The sequence below is a fragment of the Parasteatoda tepidariorum genome, chromosome 2 (genome assembly GCF_982258835.1).
Source record: "Parasteatoda tepidariorum strain Cologne lab strain chromosome 2, Ptep-v5.0, whole genome shotgun sequence".
NCBI classification, from domain to species: domain Eukaryota; kingdom Metazoa; phylum Arthropoda; class Arachnida; order Araneae; family Theridiidae; genus Parasteatoda; species Parasteatoda tepidariorum.
The window spans coordinates 29942856-29962304 of NC_141756.1; the positions used below are offsets into that span (position 1 = coordinate 29942856).

General features: G+C 29.1%; 1 protein-coding gene and 1 long non-coding RNA gene across 3 annotated transcripts in view; both read right to left on the minus strand.

Annotated features, from left to right (window-relative positions):
• LOC107444919 (uncharacterized) overlaps nucleotides 1–19449 on the minus strand; it is a 63586-nt gene that overhangs the window by 33217 nt on the left and 10920 nt on the right. Inside the window, exon 1 of one of the 2 annotated variants that reach the window (XM_087157116.1) lies at nucleotides 7290–7590. The exons of the other annotated variant lie outside the window; for it this stretch is intronic. The gene's annotated coding sequence lies outside the window, so the exon portion shown is untranslated. Of the gene's footprint in view, nucleotides 1–7289; nucleotides 7591–19449 lie in introns of those variants that run through there. 2 annotated transcript variants of the gene reach the window in all.
• LOC147814903 (uncharacterized) lies at nucleotides 9193–11444 on the minus strand. The gene is made up of 3 exons (XR_015430770.1): nucleotides 11282–11444; nucleotides 11069–11179; nucleotides 9193–9250 (listed from the first exon to the last, which is right to left on the minus strand). It is a non-coding gene; the product is annotated as an uncharacterized LOC147814903 (long non-coding RNA).

Consider the following 19449-nt stretch of genomic DNA (forward strand, 5'->3'; position numbering starts at 1 on the left):
ACTTCTTTACAGCTTTACATTTTATGTAGCTTTGTTTTCCATTATGAACTTATTTTTTTTAACCTTTTTTAGGGCCACAATCCATATTTAAACTGTACATCGATCCAACAAAACAACTGACTGTAAGAGATAGCATAGCAATTAATACTCTAAGTCAATAAAAAGATATTTTTTTAACAATAACAATAATTTAGAAGGTAGGATTTTATTTTAAATAATCATATTTGTAGATAAAGCATTACAACAAATTGATTAAAACGAAATACAAAAATATTTCTGCTATTTTGTGATTCATGATTTATCCTTCAAAGCCAATTTTCAAAAGCCATGGTAGAAGCAATGATTATTTTTTTAGTGAAATTTTTTTTTGTATTTTTATTAAACAGGATATGAATAAAATACTGTTTCCTACTTCAAAAAGAATGGTAACACATTATAATTCATGAAAGAGATTCATAATCCTTCACATGCGCCATCTTTGATTTTCAACTTCACAAATCTTGAATAGAGAGACAAAACTAACAGAGGGAAAAATTCTTTTTCGTATGCCATCATTTTTGCCGTTGCATTTTGGATGCCGAGATTATGAGGCAAATTTAATAGCGTTTTCCAACCGTCTTTTAGCTATTTATTTTTCTATTTTTGCTGGAGTTTTCATTCAGTTCTACATATATAAAGAGAAAATTCTCTCTTTTGGCCTTTTTAGAGAATGCCAAAGAGGGCGGATATGTGAGCAATTTCTAAAGAAAAAAATTTTTTTTGAGCTTCCCATTTCATTTTCTCTTGATCTCTTTTCTAAAGACTAAAGAGAAATCTTCTCTTCCATCCTTTTCATACAACTCAACTTCACTCGAAAAGAAGATTTCAATTCGAAAAATTCCTCCCCTTCGTTTTTCCTTTTCGTTTCACTCTGCCTTTTACTCTCATATTCGAGAAAGTAATTATATTGAAGAAAGAGTTTTAAAAAAGAACGCCAATACTCTCTTCTTCATTTCATGTTTTCCCTTTCCCCCAAATTCCCTCGCTTCACGAATCAAAATTCCCTCCCGAAAATCCCGTAGAACTCATTGCGATAAAGCTTATTTCTTTCCTCCCAAAGCAGCAACATGTAAACAAGCTGTGTATTATCGTCTGCATATTCAATTTTGAATCGCAAAAATTACTCAATCGAACTTTTTTTCAATCTGTTTTCTGCCTCCACTCCATTTTTTTTATATTCTCGATTCTAGAAAGGTAATTAGAACAATTTTAAAAAAGTTACTTCAAGAAAAAATAAAATAATGGAAAAATTCTGATATGAAATCAGTGTTAAATTTTTGTTTTTTTATTTTTTCCATCTCAGCGACGTTAAATTTGTGGTTTTATATTATGCTTTCCTTTTACCTTGCAATGAAAATTTCTTTCACGATTGAAGTTTTCTATTTAAACTTACTGCATTTTCTAAAAAGAAAAATCTTAATTAGAACATTATTTATTCTAAGTTTACTTCAAATGTTTAATATTGTAGAAATATGATTAATTTTTTTAAAATTATCTATATCAATACATGCGTCTCATGTATTACCTAGTTACAAGAATTTCTAAGTCTAAGTAGGCAATACTTTAAACCCTTTGTAAATATATACTGGATTACGAATTACTAAATCAAGCACTACATCTGATACTTTTGATTCTTAACACACTTAGCCAGTGAACTATTTTTCCGGAAACTGATATTAGTAAAATTGTTATTGCCAAACTTCACTGAATGAAACATTTATTAGGTGTATACCAGGCTATGTGATTAAAGTGCAATTTCGACACATTTACTAAAAAGGCGTGGTTATCATTAACAATAATTGATCAGAGGCGTGTGACCTGGTTTACATTTATCTAGTATTTCATGCCCACATTATTTTAAGGGCTTAGTTTTCTAAGTTTCATAGTTTAATTTTCTGGAAATTTGAAATTCGTAGCTACCTCCAAGAAGAAAAAAAAAAAAATTAATGACTAGCATGCAGCCTGAGACAGGGTTGAAAGTAAGAAGAAAAAAAGAAAAATGGGTCGCAAAAGCAATTAATTTTTAACAGGATTTCGTGATGAGTAAAATAAATTTTCATACTGAAGTGACAAAAGTGCTGGGATACCTCTTAATGATGCGTCGAGCATTCTGTAGCAAAGTATAGCAACTCGACGTGGTATGAGCTCAACAAGTAGTTGGAAATCCCTTGCAGGAATGTTCAGCTATGCTGCCTCAACTGGTGTTCATAATTGTGTAAATATTGCTGATGCAGGATTTTCTGCACGAACTGGCTTCTCAAATATATCACATAAATGTTCGATTGGATTTATGTCGGGTGATCTAGAAGGCCAAATCATTCGCTGAAATTGTTCAGAATGTTCTTCAGTTGCAAATAATTAAGGCTCGGTACAGGACGCCTTGTCATCCATAAAATTTCCCTCTTTGTTTGGGTACACGAAACCCATAAATGAATGCAAGTGATCTTCAAGTTGCTGAACATAATCATTTCCAGTCAATGATAGATGCAATCAGACCATAGAACTCAGCCCATGCCCTCAAAAAGCAATCCACGCCATTATGGAGCCATCACCAAATTACACAGTGCCTTGTTGACAACTTGGGTCCAAGTCTTCGTGGGTCTGCGTCTCACTCGAACTCTCCCATCAACTCAGACCAATTGAAATCATTACTCAGCTGACCAAGCTACAGTTTTCTAATCGTTTAGGGTCCAACCAACCTGGTCATGAGCCCAGTAGAGGCGCTAGATGTCGTGTCGTGGTGTTGGTAGAGGCACTCAAATCTGTCTTCTGCTGCCATATCAAATTACAGCCAAATTTCGCCGCTCTGTCCATTTCACACCCCGCTCAGATGCTTGCAGTTATTTCACGCAATGTTACCTGTCTGTTAACATTGACAATTCTACGCACACGTCGGCGGTCTCGGTCATTAAGTAAAGGTGTCGGCCACTATGTTGTTCACGGTGGGAGATAGGTATTCTCTGCATAACTCTCGACACTGTAGTGTGGATCTAGGAATGTTAAATTCCCTAACCGTTTGCGAAATGGAATGTCCCATGTGTCTAGCTCCAACAACCATTCCACATTCAAAGTCTGCTAATTCTCGTCTTGCGGTCAGAATTACATCAGAAGCATTCTTCGATGAATAACTCAAACAAAATAAAAATTCTGCCAGTGCTACGATATACATTTATTCCCATACATACATTTTATACGTGATACTACTGTCATCTATATATTTGTATATTGCTATCCCATGACATTTGTCATGTCAGTGTACCATTCTTAATTATAAAACTACTCATTATTATTTACTTTATCTTAGGTAAAAAAGGGGGGATAAAAAATTAAAGAAATTAATATAATACTTGAAATGAATCACATCGCATACAGAATGCGAAAAAGAATGAATAGCATAATCGAGGTTTTTAAGGTTTTTGTTTTCCAAGGTTTTAATCTTTCCTGAATGTTAAATCTGTAATCCCCTAAAGATGAAAACTTTTATCTCTATACTTTAAATTTCTATACTTTAAATTTCTATACTTTAAATTTCTATACTTTACAATTAAAATAAATTTTCAACAATCTATTTATATAAAAAATCAATGTCAGTCAGTTTGTCTGTGAGTGTGTGTGTCCTTTATAAATTTTGGAAAAAAGTGCTTTATGTCTTCTCAAAAGGGATACCGGAGAAGATTACTTGATAGTGGTAAATTTTGACAACCGTGAGTCAACCACGAGCAACAGCATCATACCAAGTGATGATAAATACATTTCATCTTTATTCAAATGGGATTAACTATTAAAAACCAATTTCGACAAAAAGCAAAAAAAATAATATCAAATTATAACATTAAATTTTTTTAAGCTATATTAATTGAAGAACTTAGTAGAAGGGTCAGGTAAGTAACATTTTCAGAACAAACAAAAAAAAGTTGCATCTGAACTATTATTATTATTATTTTTTTTTTTTGACAATTTATTCGAAGACGGGACTAATAATTCTTAGTTTTACTTTATTTACCACTGCTTAATTTAAAACAAAAATCATGCATAGTGTTTCTTAGTAAAAATTTATTAATTTAATAATTAAAAAAAAAATTAAAAAAATTCTTTTTGAATGAAATTAGAAGAAATTTCCTTTTTATTTTTCTCTCATCCCTCTCGAACGGTTTGTCGTAGAATGTTTTTAATGTTGACATTGATCTTCCTAGTGCTTTGAACTATCAATATGCCAAATTTCATTGATTTCGGTGGGTTGGTCTATGAGTCTATGAAGGACAACAACAAGCCGACTAACTGATATTGATTTTTTTATATAAATGGATTACATTAATTAATAAGCATATGTTACATTATCTTATATGTTAATTTAGAATATCATTGAGATTGCGTGGTTAAGATTAAGATTGCGACGTGAAAATTGGATCATTTGATCAGAAGTTATTAGCTTGTTTCGTTTTAAATGTTTGCGCACTGTAGGGGAGAGTGGGGTCAATTGTAAAATTTTTTGCTTAACTATTTTTTACTAACAAAAAATCCAATACATTATTAGTATTAATTAACAGACAAGTAAAGTAGACTATCCTCTACTAGAAAAAAAAATACCTTATTTTAAATGTTATTATATTAGTTATTAACAATTTTTGACAGTCGTGCACGTGTTACAATTGTCCCCACTTACGGGGTCAATTGTAACAGTTCATAAATTCAACTAAAACATAGTTAATTATGCATATTATCATAGTTGTGATGTATTTTTTTATTGATCAAAATAGTAGTGATATTTTAGGAGTAAAAATAATAATGAGCAGAGATCTAAAGGGTTAAACTTTTAACTTTAAGGGGCTAAAAATTTTAATTTATGCTGTGAAAGGTGACAAATAAAATAATGCACATGCAACATAATATAAATGATATAGGAAACTATTGGTGGTTCTTAAAGAGTTAAGTAATGGTTTGTAGACATAAGATTATTTATTTTCAGCTGTTACAATCGTCCCTTTACTTATTGTTACAATCGTCCCCAAGACGCCATTTCAGCTTCATTTGTTAAAAACAATGCTAGTTAATTAACAAAACTAATTATTTTTTTTGAAATGCTAATTAAGGTGTCCACTTACATATTGGGTTAATAATTTTTATTTGTTTAAACAAAATTACTTTGTTACAATATAATATTCTAATACCATAAAAAGTACTTACGTAGCGTAAAAGTATCTTTTGTGATGTAACTCTTTCAAAAGTACATAAAAATGGTTGCCAGCAGAGGTGTACACGTAGATTTATTAAATACATCTTGTGCGCCACCTAGAAACCACATCTTGAACCCGATTACTCGAAATTTTTGCTCTGTTACAATCGTACGCTGTTACAATTGACCCCACTCTCCCCTACTAGTGATAAACTTTCCGCGGTATCTGGAAACTATTTTTAGATTCTACAAAATTATTCAGTGTGTTATTACAAATAGCACACTTACCACAAGATTTTTTCCTAGGATTGCATGTTTTTCCTTGGAGTATCAAATAGTCAGAAGTTTAGGATTAAACTATAATAATTACAGACAAATATGATCCAAAAAATTTACCCAACAAGGGAGAATATAATCAATAAAAAAAGAATTAACGAGCAAAAGAGAGGAAAGGGATGAGGGTTGAGTTAGAATCCAAGTGACATCTTCTTCGTTCTTTAATGCCAGGTGAGGGCTCTGGTTAAGTTTGTTTCTTACACTTTCACTTTCGAATTTAAATCTCAATGCCCGTGATTTTGCATCGATATTGATGCAATTGGAATTAAAATATTATTTTTGTTCCGTACATGCCAAAATAGTTTCATATTCCTCTTAGGTTTGTCATAAGTTTTTAATTTTTTAGACACCGATTGGATTCTGTAATGTGAGCTTTCTTTTAAGAAATTTTTAAGTTAAATACTACAAAAGTGTCAAACGGAGTGAGAGCTTTTATGATTTGTTTATTTTTACTGACAATGGGGAAAGAGGTGTATCAACAATGCTTACGTAAGACATTAAAATCTTATTATTCTCACATTTTTTTTTTAAATGCCAAAAAAGTAAAAAGAAAAGAAAAAAAAATTAGAAAATTCTTAAGAAATTTTCAATTTTAAAATAAAAGTTCAGCTTAGGGGAAGAAAAAGTTGCAAAAAATTCTTTTAGTGGTTTCAAAGGTCAAGATATTTAAAAACAAAAGGAACTCACAAAACATTTTTAAACAATACTCAGCTTAAAAGCTTATAAAATGAATTCACACATAACTTTTATTTCATGTAACGTTACATCGTTTATTTGAATTTAATCTAAATATTATATTATTATGTATTATAGTAAAATCATACAACAAAAGGAGTGCGACTTGTTTACGTAAGAATGAGAGGAAATTTTGTGGTTTGTTTATTTTTACTGACCAGAGAAAATTGAAATTTTGCTGCAGGTCAATGGCTAGTTGTAGCATTTTTACGATGGGCATTTTCTTATAACACTCGGTTAAAAAATAAAAATTTTAGACGATTAAAAAAATATTTATGCTTTAAATGTAAGGTATTTCTTTTTTGAAGCATTTTTCAAAGTATGGTAAATCACTTCAAAGTTTATTTCAAAAATGAAAAAAAATCTTAAGAAACATGAAGTGAAGTAATTTTTATAACATTCCAAAATATTCAAATTTATTAAAAAAGATTCTAAGAAGTTGTACACATCATATCACTCAGGCATGGCCAAGCACTGTGACATTATATTTCGCAATTTCTGCCCAATAACTTATTAACAAATAATATTATTACTCGTATTCATATAAATTAAAATGGCTCAAGCACCTATCCCCATTTTTAGAGCTCTTCATTGTACCGGGCATGATAGATATGCCACGTAAATTTGACTCTGGTCAGACGATATGGACAATGCCTGAACTGTTTCCCTTCTCTTCAAACTTTCATTTCATAATCAACGAGAGGACTTTCAACTACGACTGATATAACGTACATCTTGCGGCATATACAAGCCGGTTGTTCTATCTTCTGTCAGGATTGAACTTGCTACCAACGGTGTGAGTGACGGTTTAATCACTTGCACCATCGGAGCACCCTAAAATATTGCACAAAGTGTGCATTTTCGATGTAAGAAGGATTGGCAGACAAAAGTTTTTAGTCGCCATTAGTAATACTACAATTTTGTTCCATAATTGGGATTTCATTATTACCAAAAACATGCTTGAGTAATATTCGAAGGGATCTTAAAAATTAAAATTTATACCTACCAAAAATATGTTTTATCCAAACTTTCTTGAAACAATCTCTCTTCACAAATAAATGATAAAAAAAAGCTTTCAATGGCCAACTTCTATTCTTCTAAAGCTTGTTGGTATTTGCACTCGGATACTGGAGAGCTTCTGTTAAACTCTTTTAAAGATTTGGTACAAAGCCACATTCTTATAAAAGTACACTTATATATGCATAAAAAAATTTCATTCTTAATACTGAAAAGGTCCATTTATATCAAAGGAACAACAGGCTTCTTTACTACATACAACGGAAGTGGTTCATTTGTGGTAGGGGAAGCCGAAAAAGTTGCTCCCGTTCTAGATCGCAGCAGGTCACGACAGATTTTCGATTTTCTGCAGCTTTGGAATTTTTAAGCTCGCACAAAGGGGGTATTCTGTGGGTTTACCTTTAATGCGACAACTACTCTTAGAATATTCTATCATAGTCCCCTCCTTCCCTTTTTGCAATTGGTAATCCCTTTTAATGAACCGAAAGGACGACTTGAATTAAAGCGAAACCCCTACCGTCCCCGTTTTCGAGTACCCGTTGAGGGGATGCCCTGTGGTCAAGCTGGACATCAAAGGTTTTGCGACTGTAGGTTGTTTGGAAATGCAATCGACTGTGAGCGTTTAAGGATTTTGGATATAAGAGTGGTTCAATGAAAAGGCTTTAAGTATCTTAAGTATGAAATGACTGTATTTCATTGCTGAAGTTTTGACAGTAAAACTTTATCCCCCATATTTGTATGTTTATGTTTTCCCTATTTGTATTTCAGATAATATCTCAAAAGTCAAAAGAGCGCCCAGTATGATAAAACTATGTTTCCCAGCACTTCCGAATATTCGTTGATTGATTACACTGGGGAAAAGAATTTATACAAACATTTGATCTTACCTGATTCAGGACTTCAACTTGTTTTGTACCAAAAGTTGCAGATTTTTTTTTTCAAAATGGTATTTTTAAATTAATTTATCTTTTCTCTCAATGTATAAGTTTATAAAGAATATATAGGTTAACATGCATATACACTGGTCTGCTTCTTTGAAAATAACACTTAAGACAGAAAGATTAGGTAAAAAAAAAAAAAAAAATAGTGCGTGCAGTCCCTCCGCTGGGAAGAAGTTAAACCAAAGAACTTATACGCTTCGCGTAAAGAAGGGAAACTTCCTATACTATCAATGTTAAGTCGTAAGGATCTTTCCCCAACTTGGGCGCTGGAGGTGTAATGCAGGAAAGCCACCGTCAAGAGCGATTGAAGAACGGGCGCAGATCATTTGATTTTCACCCAATGCACTCATATTTTCTCCGTTAATTATAATCGGATTCCATTTTGCTTTTTAATTTTTTTTCAGTTCACAAATTTAGCAGGATTATAATTTATTTTAAAGTAGTAAATATTTATTTAACAAAAGTAATTTATATTAAAAAATAAAAATTCATTAAAACTTTAAAAAAATTGAGTAAAATTTATTTCCCCTTGAAAAAAAAAACTTTTTCGCTTTGTTAATTTTTCCATGTGTGTATATGTATAAGAAATGTGCTATATAAAAATAAAAATTTTCAATTATATATATACTTAGAGTTTTAAAAAAATAAACAATACACTTGTTGCAGAATTTGTTTTATCTTTATTAAACGTATCTAAAAATATTCTTTTTGGTTATATATTTTAAGAATATACTTTTCAATAAAATAAAAATTACACAAATAAAATTGTATACATTTTATACAATAAATAAATATTTGAGCAAGTTTATGAAATAAAATAACATAAAATTAAAAAGATGCAATATTTGTTCGTTGGAACTGCACTAGGAACAAGTCTGCATTATTTTTGATACATAATCTTTAATTTTAGAATATCTTGAACACAATCTACATCTGTTATGCAATCAGTCTGTCAGTATCAACATTCCGTAACGATACAATTTTGCTAGCCTCTAATCATTTCGTGCACCTAATATAAAAAAAAAATCACACAGTAAGATTAAAGTGCTAATATGACATAAGAATGCTGTCTAATTCGAGAACGGAACTTAAAATGTACGGCATTAATAAATTATATGTATTATTTTTCTTAAGTATTAATATTTTATTAAATAGTTTTAAAAAAGCAGGCAGTGCTTAAGGAAAATATTTAGAAAGGAAATCTAATAACAAAACAATTCATTGGGGGATTAAATAACAAAATCAATTAAATTTATGTTTTACTGGCAGTATCATCTTCATAGCATGCAGGGGCCCAGGGCACAAAAATATTTTAGACCTATAATGTGTCATAATGCTTAAAAACAAACTAAAAAACTTCACATACAAAAAATAAATCATTTTTAAGATACAGTCCCTGGCCAAATTATTAGACGCACTTTAAGATTCTATGTAAAATTATAATTATCTGGTAATACTATACAGCTTTATTGTTTTTACGTAGCTGAAACCGGTTTTCACTTCTTTACGTTAGTGTATCAGTTGGTTAACAATGAAATGAAATACGGTAAAAATAAATACAAATAGGAGGTGAATGAAAAATCTCCTGAATAAAAATCTATTTGTATGTTTAATTATAAAAGTATTAACATGTATATTAATACTTTTATAATTAAATACATTACATTAATAAATTAACGCGTATGTTTAATTATAAAAGTATAGTATGTAAACTCGTGCAAATCATGTCATTATTAAAAAACTACAGTGCGTCTATTAATTTGACCTAATTATTATTATAATATTATAATATAGTACCTGATACAATAAATAATCTGTATTTTTATTACATTTTGTCGAATTTATATTACATATCGCCTAATTTAACCAATTGATACACAAACGTAAACAAGTAGAAACCGGTTTCAGTAGCGTAAATACAATAAAGCTGTGTAGTATCACATGAGTAATTAAGATTTTGCATAGAATCTTATAGAGAGTCTAATAATTTGACCAGGGACTGTATAATGCATTAATTTTAACTAATTTTGATTACCACAAAAACTCAAATAAAGTACTTTTAAACTATGCATAGTTTAAAAAAAATTGATACGCTAACCAGTTGTAATCCTCATATAATAAAATAAGAAAAATAGTTTTCGGTTGACTTTTTAAGTTTTCTTGGTGATAAACTACTCCAATTATTGGTGTTTGATAATCAATCACCATTTGTAGAAAAAATATGCATACTCTATAAAAAAAATTTTTTTTAAATATATAAGGTAATGTTTTTAGTCTTAAATTCTTTTTAATGCAATTTTTCAAAAAAGTACGATTCTCTAGGGCCCCCTGAGAAAATGGTGTCCCCGGGCATTGCCCTGTGTGCCGATAAGTAAAGACGGTACTGTTTGCTGGACATTTAGAGCTAACAGACAAATAAAATATATATATCTACTATAAACCACTCTATAAATATTATATGAATAAAAAGTAACACTTTTTACACTTAACACTATTTAAATAATTTCATATATGTAATGAACTTTCAAAAATTTAAAATGTCAAATTTATAGATCTTTTTCACATTTCTTGAAAAACATTTAAATTTTTACTTAGTTATATACATAAATTTCATTTGTGAATATTTAATTCCGACCAAAAAAGATAAACGCCCTTATGGAATTATACAGAATTTAAAAACCAAATGAAATTAAATTAGAGTCAGACACTATAAATTAGTCACACATTTAGTCACAATTCTAAGTCAATCTTATCTAATAGGTTCATATAATCAATCATTGAAAAATAATTTACCTAAATCTTCGAAAATGCTTAACTTTTTACTTACATTTCGATATTTTGAGGAAAGCGAAACAATTTCAAATTTGGATAACCCGCTCTATTTACATTGCAGTAAGCACATCTATCATAATTCTTTGCTTTGCGCACAGAAGAATCACTGAAAAATATTGAAAGAAAAAGAGAGAATTAGAATCTTTATCAAAATTGAAAACAAGGAGAAAAAAATCAACAGAAGATAGGTTATACAAAGCGCACTTACTTGTTAGGGATAATTGTCAAATTAACGTCCGCCATTGATTGATTTCTCATGTGCTTCTCTCTCCAAACTCTCCTTCCAAAACTAAGGATGATATTGCGCATGCGCTGCACTGTGCCCCTGGAGACAAACTTCTCCGCCGTACAAGAATCGCTGGCATTGTGCCAAATTTTGTTACGACTTTCGCGAGTTTCCCATCTTTACACTTATACAATCTTTGGTTAAACTTCGTAATCTGCGACGTTAATTGTAGAAGAATCAGCAGTCGTAGAAGGATCACTAGTTCTATTCAACGACTCTTTTTCCTGCTTCGCTCGCTTCCGTGCTCTGTAATAGCGGAGAAATTTTGCATTTTTCCTTCGTGGACCTCTTGAACCAGTGGAAGTGCTTGTGGTTGCCTCATCGTCTCGCCATGAAAAATGTATTTGCATTAATAATGTATGTGAATGCGTCATAATGTAATTTCAAAAGAGAAAACCTAACAATCAATTAATATTCACAAGAGACGTACCTTGACATAATCTTAAATTGCATTGTCCCTGAGATTGTTTTCACTCATTTTTTACAATTGTTATCCACTAAATTTGGAAATAAAATATACTATCCTATTAAATTATGTGTGTATCAAATCAAACTGAAAAAATATTTATAGAAAAACAATACTTTTATGACTTTTGTTATTTTTATGCTAGTGAGAACCACAACAATATTGTAATGAATGAGGGAAAACTGGATCCTACCACGTGATTTCCCGGCCAATAACAATGTAGCGTTAAACGTTTAACACAACCTTGTTGGAAGTCGCATAAGAAGTATAACTTCAAAAAAAAATTTTTAGTACAAAATTTGCTGTCAGATAAAAAATTTGAAAAAAAATTCTGGAATCAAAAGCAGGCTACATTTATTCTGTAAACTTTGTGCGAAATAATTTCTACCTTCACTCCGTTTCATATATCCCCTCTCCAATCCTCCTTCACGTTAGATTAACTGGTCTCCTTTGTGTGTCGAAGTGTTTAAATTATTTGAATACAGATGAGTGAACTTTTTGAGTTAATTTACGGAACGAAAAAGAAGCATATGCGACACTACTACTAAAAAATTTCAATCAAATATTTTATCCTTTAAAGCAGAATTTTTTAATATATTTTTTCATTATTGTGTATTAATTTAGGTCAAAATAAGTGAAAAATATTATATTTAGTATTTTAATAATTTATGGTTACGACATACAGCATGAAACATCCGAACCTGGCTCACTCTCAAACAATTTTTCGGATTTGTACATATTTGCAGATATTTAGATCTAAGAGAAACAGATATTTATCATTGTAATTTCTTTAATTTTTAAAATTGATTATTAATAAATCTTTTAATAAGAAAGAAAAAAAATTTCAAACTACTTTTTTCTGGTTCTCATATTTTAGTGCAAATATAATTCCGATAAACTAACATTTCTTTAGTAATTATTAGACAGTTTTTTGTATCTAAAAAATATACCGAATTAAAATCAAGCGTCAAAAAAATTCAAAATTATATATATATATATATATATATATATATATATATATATATATATATATATATATATATATATATATATATATATATATATATATATATATATATATATATATATATATATATATATATATATATATATTACATTTGACCATTACATTATGACCACCCTCCATCTATAACAATGGGCTCGCCCAGGAACAATGTTTCCATGGGGCACATTAGGACCCATAATCCTCATAGAACAATCCCTGACGTCTGTAAGCTACTTGAACAAAGTTGCAGACAAGATTCACCCATTCATGGCAACAGTTTTTCCTGCGGGGGATGGTGTTTACCATCAGGATAATGCACCATGTCATAAGGGTCGAATCATCGAGGAACATTCCAGTGACTTTCAAGTCATGTCTTGGCCCCCAAATTCACCTGACCTTAATCCAATAGAGCATTTGAGGTCCCACTTGGAACACCAAATTCCTGCTGCCACGCTACCCCCTCGCAATGTGAGGTAATTGCAGGACTAGTTGGTGAGTGCTTGGTACCAGATACCTCAGACTACCTATCAGCACCTTGTGGAATCCACGGCGGGTGCTAGCAGTTTTGAGGGCTGAAGGTGGTCCTACATGTTAATAGCAGGGTGGTGTATATATATATATATATATATATATATATATATATATATATATATATATATATATATATATATATATATATATATATATATATATATATATATATATATATATATATATATATATATATATATATATATATATATATATATATATATATATATATATAAGGGACACTGATGTCTCATCTACGTCTAAGGGTTAATACAAAGTATCTCAATACATCCATGAGCTTCTTCAGGACCTCAAAAGGTAGCAGATATTAATTCGCAAGCAAATTTTTCCTAAATATTATTTAATTATTCACATTTACTTTGGATAGGCGAAAATCTAAATCAGCTATAAGTAAAAAATTTAATTCCCGTATATTTATATCTGTGCGTTTGTGACCTTTACACCATCTACCTTGCAGATAGTGGCATTCAGATTGGTACGTTTTAGAGACCAGATTACAAATACGAGTAAAAAAAAAAGTTAAATCTCTGGTATGCCAGGTTGCCACTTTCCAGAAAAACGATAGTGAAATATCAAGGAATCAAAATGTTCCAACCAATTACAACTGACCGATTGAATTCCTAAAATTGATGTGAAATAAAAGGCTGTAAAATTTACGATAATCTCATTAAATCTTAATCATCACTTTTTAAATTTTCCTCTACTGTGGCAACCCTGTATGTAAACAGTTTTGGTATGTAAATGCTCAGGTCAGCATAATATGATTTTGATCAATATCACCATTTTTACTTAGAGTGCTTGTTTTACTTTCAATGTCTACCATGAAGAACCTAAAAGTGAGTAAAATATATTTTATAAATATTTGTTACAGAATTATTTCCCATGTCTTTCTTAAAATGTAAGCAAATAACTCAATTTAGCAAACAATCCGTCAGGCAATTGACAAATATATCTTCGACCGAAAATTGCATTGTAGAGTTTAAATGCTTGTAAATATTAAAAAAACATATTTATATAATATTGCGAAGAACGATATTTAATCATTGTCGTATTGTACGATATCGATGTTTGTTAGTTTACAGGAGGACAAATTATATAAAGAAAATATCCGGGTTAATTGTTTAGTTGGGATACTGATTCATTACACTGAGTATTGTCAAAGATTTATTTAAATGATCTGAAATTCTGAAAAGCAGATTTGCTTATTTATTTGCAATACTGGTAAACAAAACATTGCGGATTAAATGTGGTAATTTTACCGAAAAAGTTATTTGCTTAGACATTTTTGGCAATATTAGTTTTAGTACTAAGACTCTAATGCGTAAGACTTCATGTTTTTGTTTTATTCCAAATTATCTTATTTTGCTCCACATTTGAATTTTTTTTTTCATTTAATTCATTACAAAGAATTTTCTTACAAAGAAATTGTAACATCAAAATTATTAAATACTATTTCACATCTATTTTCTTACAAAAAAATTGTAACATAAAAATTCTTAAATACAATTTCACATTCATTGTTATAATTATATAATTATAACAATGGATGCGAAATTGTAATGTTTAATAGTTATAATGTTTGATCATAATGTTTTAATAGTTATTCACCTGCATTTACCAAACAGGCATTACTTATTGATTGTCTTGTTACAAAATTTATAAGATTGCGTTGATTTATAATATTTTATTAGTTATTCACTTGCATTTATGAAACAGGAGTTAATTATTGATTGCCTTGTTTCAATATTGTTGCAAATTTAGAAATTACGTTGATGATAATATTTTATTAGTTATTCCCTTGCATTCACCAAACAGATGTAAATTGACTGTTTTGTTCCAATACAGCTACAAATTTAGGGAACTTAACTTAAGTTATTTAAGTTAATTAAAGTTAACTTAATTGAAATCCAGGAGATGAAATGGCTTGGCCATATTCATGCATAGCTTTTTTTCTTGTTCGGTCAGTGGGAAAAATTTTAATAAATGCTGCAGAATTACGAAGGAATTCTACTACGGAATTACCGAAATTTCAGAAAATATTTTTTATAATCGTAGAAAATAATGCAACACCAATTTAATTGATTGGAACAACTCAAAACGAGTAGGTAATGGTGACGAGTGACAAACTCGTCACCATCCACCATAACTTACTATATACATACTTATATATATATATATATATATAGTATATATATATATATATATATATATATATATATATATATATATATATATATATATATATATATATATATATATATATATATATATATATATATATATATATAGTATATATATATATATATATATATATATATATATATATATAGTATATATATATATATATATATATATATATAGTATATATATATATATATATATATATATATATATATATATATATATATATATATATATATATATATATATATATATATATATATATATATATATATATATATATATATATATATATATATATATATATATAACATAAGCACTTTATATATATATATATATAACATGAACATGATAATTCGGACCAAAAATTTCCTCAAATTTAAAGTCTTCAAAATAATCTAAATTTCTTTTGAATACTTATTTAGTTACATTTGTTAATATCTTACAGACAGCAGTGTAGTTTATTGACATTTTCTCGAGAAAGAAAATAAAATAGAAATTCACCAAATCTTGAATGCCAGGAAAATGACATATTAGGTCAGAAGTTTAAAAAAAAACAGTCATTTTAAACTAATAGTAAGTAACTCAACTTAAGCCTTAATGTTAGATGGACCATAAATTGCTTAAATTAATTCTTTTTATCAACTGTAGAAAGAATCAAAAACGTTTTTGTTGCTGATATGTACAGAATAAAATTGTGTATAATAATCAATCATTAAATAAATAAATAACTTTGATTACATTCAAGAATATTAAAATCATACATAAACTTGGTATTAGGCTAATATTTGCCTTCCCTCTTTACAGTATACTGTTTAAAAATATTTCTTGTAACACGTCAATGTCCTGGCATTCATAAGCCAGGATAATGACAAATTAGTCGTTCAAAAATTTATGAACGAAGTCATTATTTTAAATGGGTGGAAGTATATTACTTCCACGAATCCCTACAATACCCACAGATGTACCAATTCAATTTAAACGCATTCAGTTCCCCATTAGATAGGCATTTGCAATGACTATTAATAAATTTCATGGCTAAACAATGTCTGTTTGTGACTTTGATTTGAGCACACCATGTTTTTCGCAAGGACAATTATACGTTCCATGCTCTCGAGTGGATAAACCATCTAGTTTATTTGTGATAACTAAAGACGGAATGACAAAAAATATTGTACACTACATTGCACTAAGAGATTAATATTGTTGACTAATATTTTCAAAATTCGTTGTAAATATAATTTATAAAAAAAAGTTACAATAAATTTAAAAAAAAATATTATTTAGTGTGTTGTTATTTTCATATTCCGTCATCGTTCACAGCGCTCCAAGCCTCTTCCACTCATATACCACATACGCACACACTTACAATAAATAAGAGATATTTCCATACTCTAGAAATAATTCATATGGCAAAACAACGTTTGCCGGGTCAGCTAGTATATATGTATAATTGTGATTACTTGTAATCAAACTATACTATTACAAGTTATTACGATTGTATACTATATACAAATACATTATGTAAGTATGTATGGGGTTACATATTTTTATGTATATAGAATGTACGCACGCATGAGCGTACAATTTGTGATTCCTACAAATACATATACAATGTATGTACAAACGTTGTTTGTACGTTCAATATACATAATTATATTGTAATATACCTAATGCAATACGCATATGCTTAGTACATATAATTATGCATTTATGACACACGTACGCATGTATGTTAATTTGTACGCAAATGCAATGTTTTGTATCTTCGTATGCCCAGACATTATATGTATGAACGTATATGAAAATAATATTTATATGATTGCATACTTTTATGTACTTCAGCACATACATTGAATAAATTTACGATAATAGCACGTATATACAACTTACGTATGCACATAAAATTGTACGTATTTACGTAAAATATGTAAGAATGTTGTTTAAAGGTGCAATATATGTACTTAGTTGCGCAAATAAAATGCATACATGTATGAGTGCACATTTATATGTACATAGATATATGGTATGTACACGCAAAGTATGTACTTGTATAACTACATACTTATGCTTGTTAATGCTTATGTGCATGTAATGCATGAATTTACAAAAAATGCTTATATGCTCAATGTACGTATGTACATACAGCATATGCATGTACATAATTACAAGTAATGTATAAATACATGCGTACATTTAAATATATGTAATTACAATATACACATGCATTGAGCATACATTAAAAAAATTTATATAAGTAAAATTATTAAAGTTTGTTTTAAAATTTATTCTAGGGCATATAAAACTCGACCTCATATTTTTTAGAAAGCAAACGATAATCTTATTTTAAATTTCTAAATATTTTTTTACCCTTTAAAAATTTTCTATGAACCATGCATTATGTTATAAAAAAAAAATAATTCTGCAGTGTCAAACATTTCATGAAAATATCGGAAAATTATTTTTTATTGAAAGAATTCTAAAATGATATAGAACAATTAAAGCTGAAAACTAAATTTAAATATCGTTTGATTTTGTCATTTAACTTGCTTGAGTCATTATAAGTTAACTAACATGCATTTTATTTATTGCATTGTACTCATATTTAGACATAAATGTAATGTATATATGTATACGTGTAATGTATGAACGTATGTACATTCATTCATGCATTGAACATGCATATATAGTACAGATGGATATGCATGCATAGAACATACGTGCACTGTACATGTGTGGATACACTTATTGGGCATATATAAATTGCACATATTGCAAAAATTAGGATAACATGTATGTACACATGCAAAATTTGCGAGAAAGAATTATGCTCAATATGTTTATTCAAATATGTACAGTATATGTACACACATATGTACATTATATGATCATTACATGTTCATTGCATCATATGTACATAATATGAATGTGCATCTGTACATTAAATGAATATACATCTGTACACTATATGCATATACATCTGTACAATATATGCATATACATCTGTACAATATATGCATGTCAAATGTGTGTATGTACAGTCCGCAAAAAAAAAAAGATATCACCCTGAATAACTTTCGTTCTAATGATCCGATTTTCACGAACTAAGTGTCAATCTTAATGGTTCCTGGGGGTGACCTCAAATATGCTAATTAATTAGTGCTAACTATTAATTAAGTTACGAAATCAGACACAAAAACGTACTTTCTCTGAATAAACATATATTTTTTTTTACATATTTGGAATCTAGACACTTGAATTAGGGGGGGTAGACAAAATTTTAAAACAATTGGGTCGTAAATTGGGTTGCAATAAAGGTTTATATATTTGGCGATAGTCCAGAAAACCGCCAAAGAAAGTCGCCTGCGCAAATAAATATTTTAAGATAACCCTTGACTGATTCAAAAGAGAAACGCTTAATTTTACTAGGTTGCTAGGCAACCAATTTCTGACTGTAAAAAAATTGAAATAATGTTTTGTGATTGCTCTGAGAGGTTTAATTAATAGTTAATAGAAAACACCTCGAAGTTTCTAGGCAATAGACAATTTTTAAGTTCATTTATGTCCAAAAAGCAAAATAAATAAATAAATAAATAAAATAAAAAATTATTTTAATCTCTTTTGAAAAGAAAATTTGAATCGATTTATAAGTTTTCAGAATTTAAATACATGAACTTTTTATCTGATATTATTTAGATTATGCTATTTTTGCTATGTTTATTCGAGGATTTCATACTAAAATCAAATTAACATAACTTATAATAGCTATATACAAAATTTTAGGGATAATGATTTTTACAGCTTTAATCGAGTCTTCTAGGCATGAAAGTTTGAAGGAAAAAAAAGTGCATGAAAAATAAAATGTAGATTGTATAGTAATTCTAA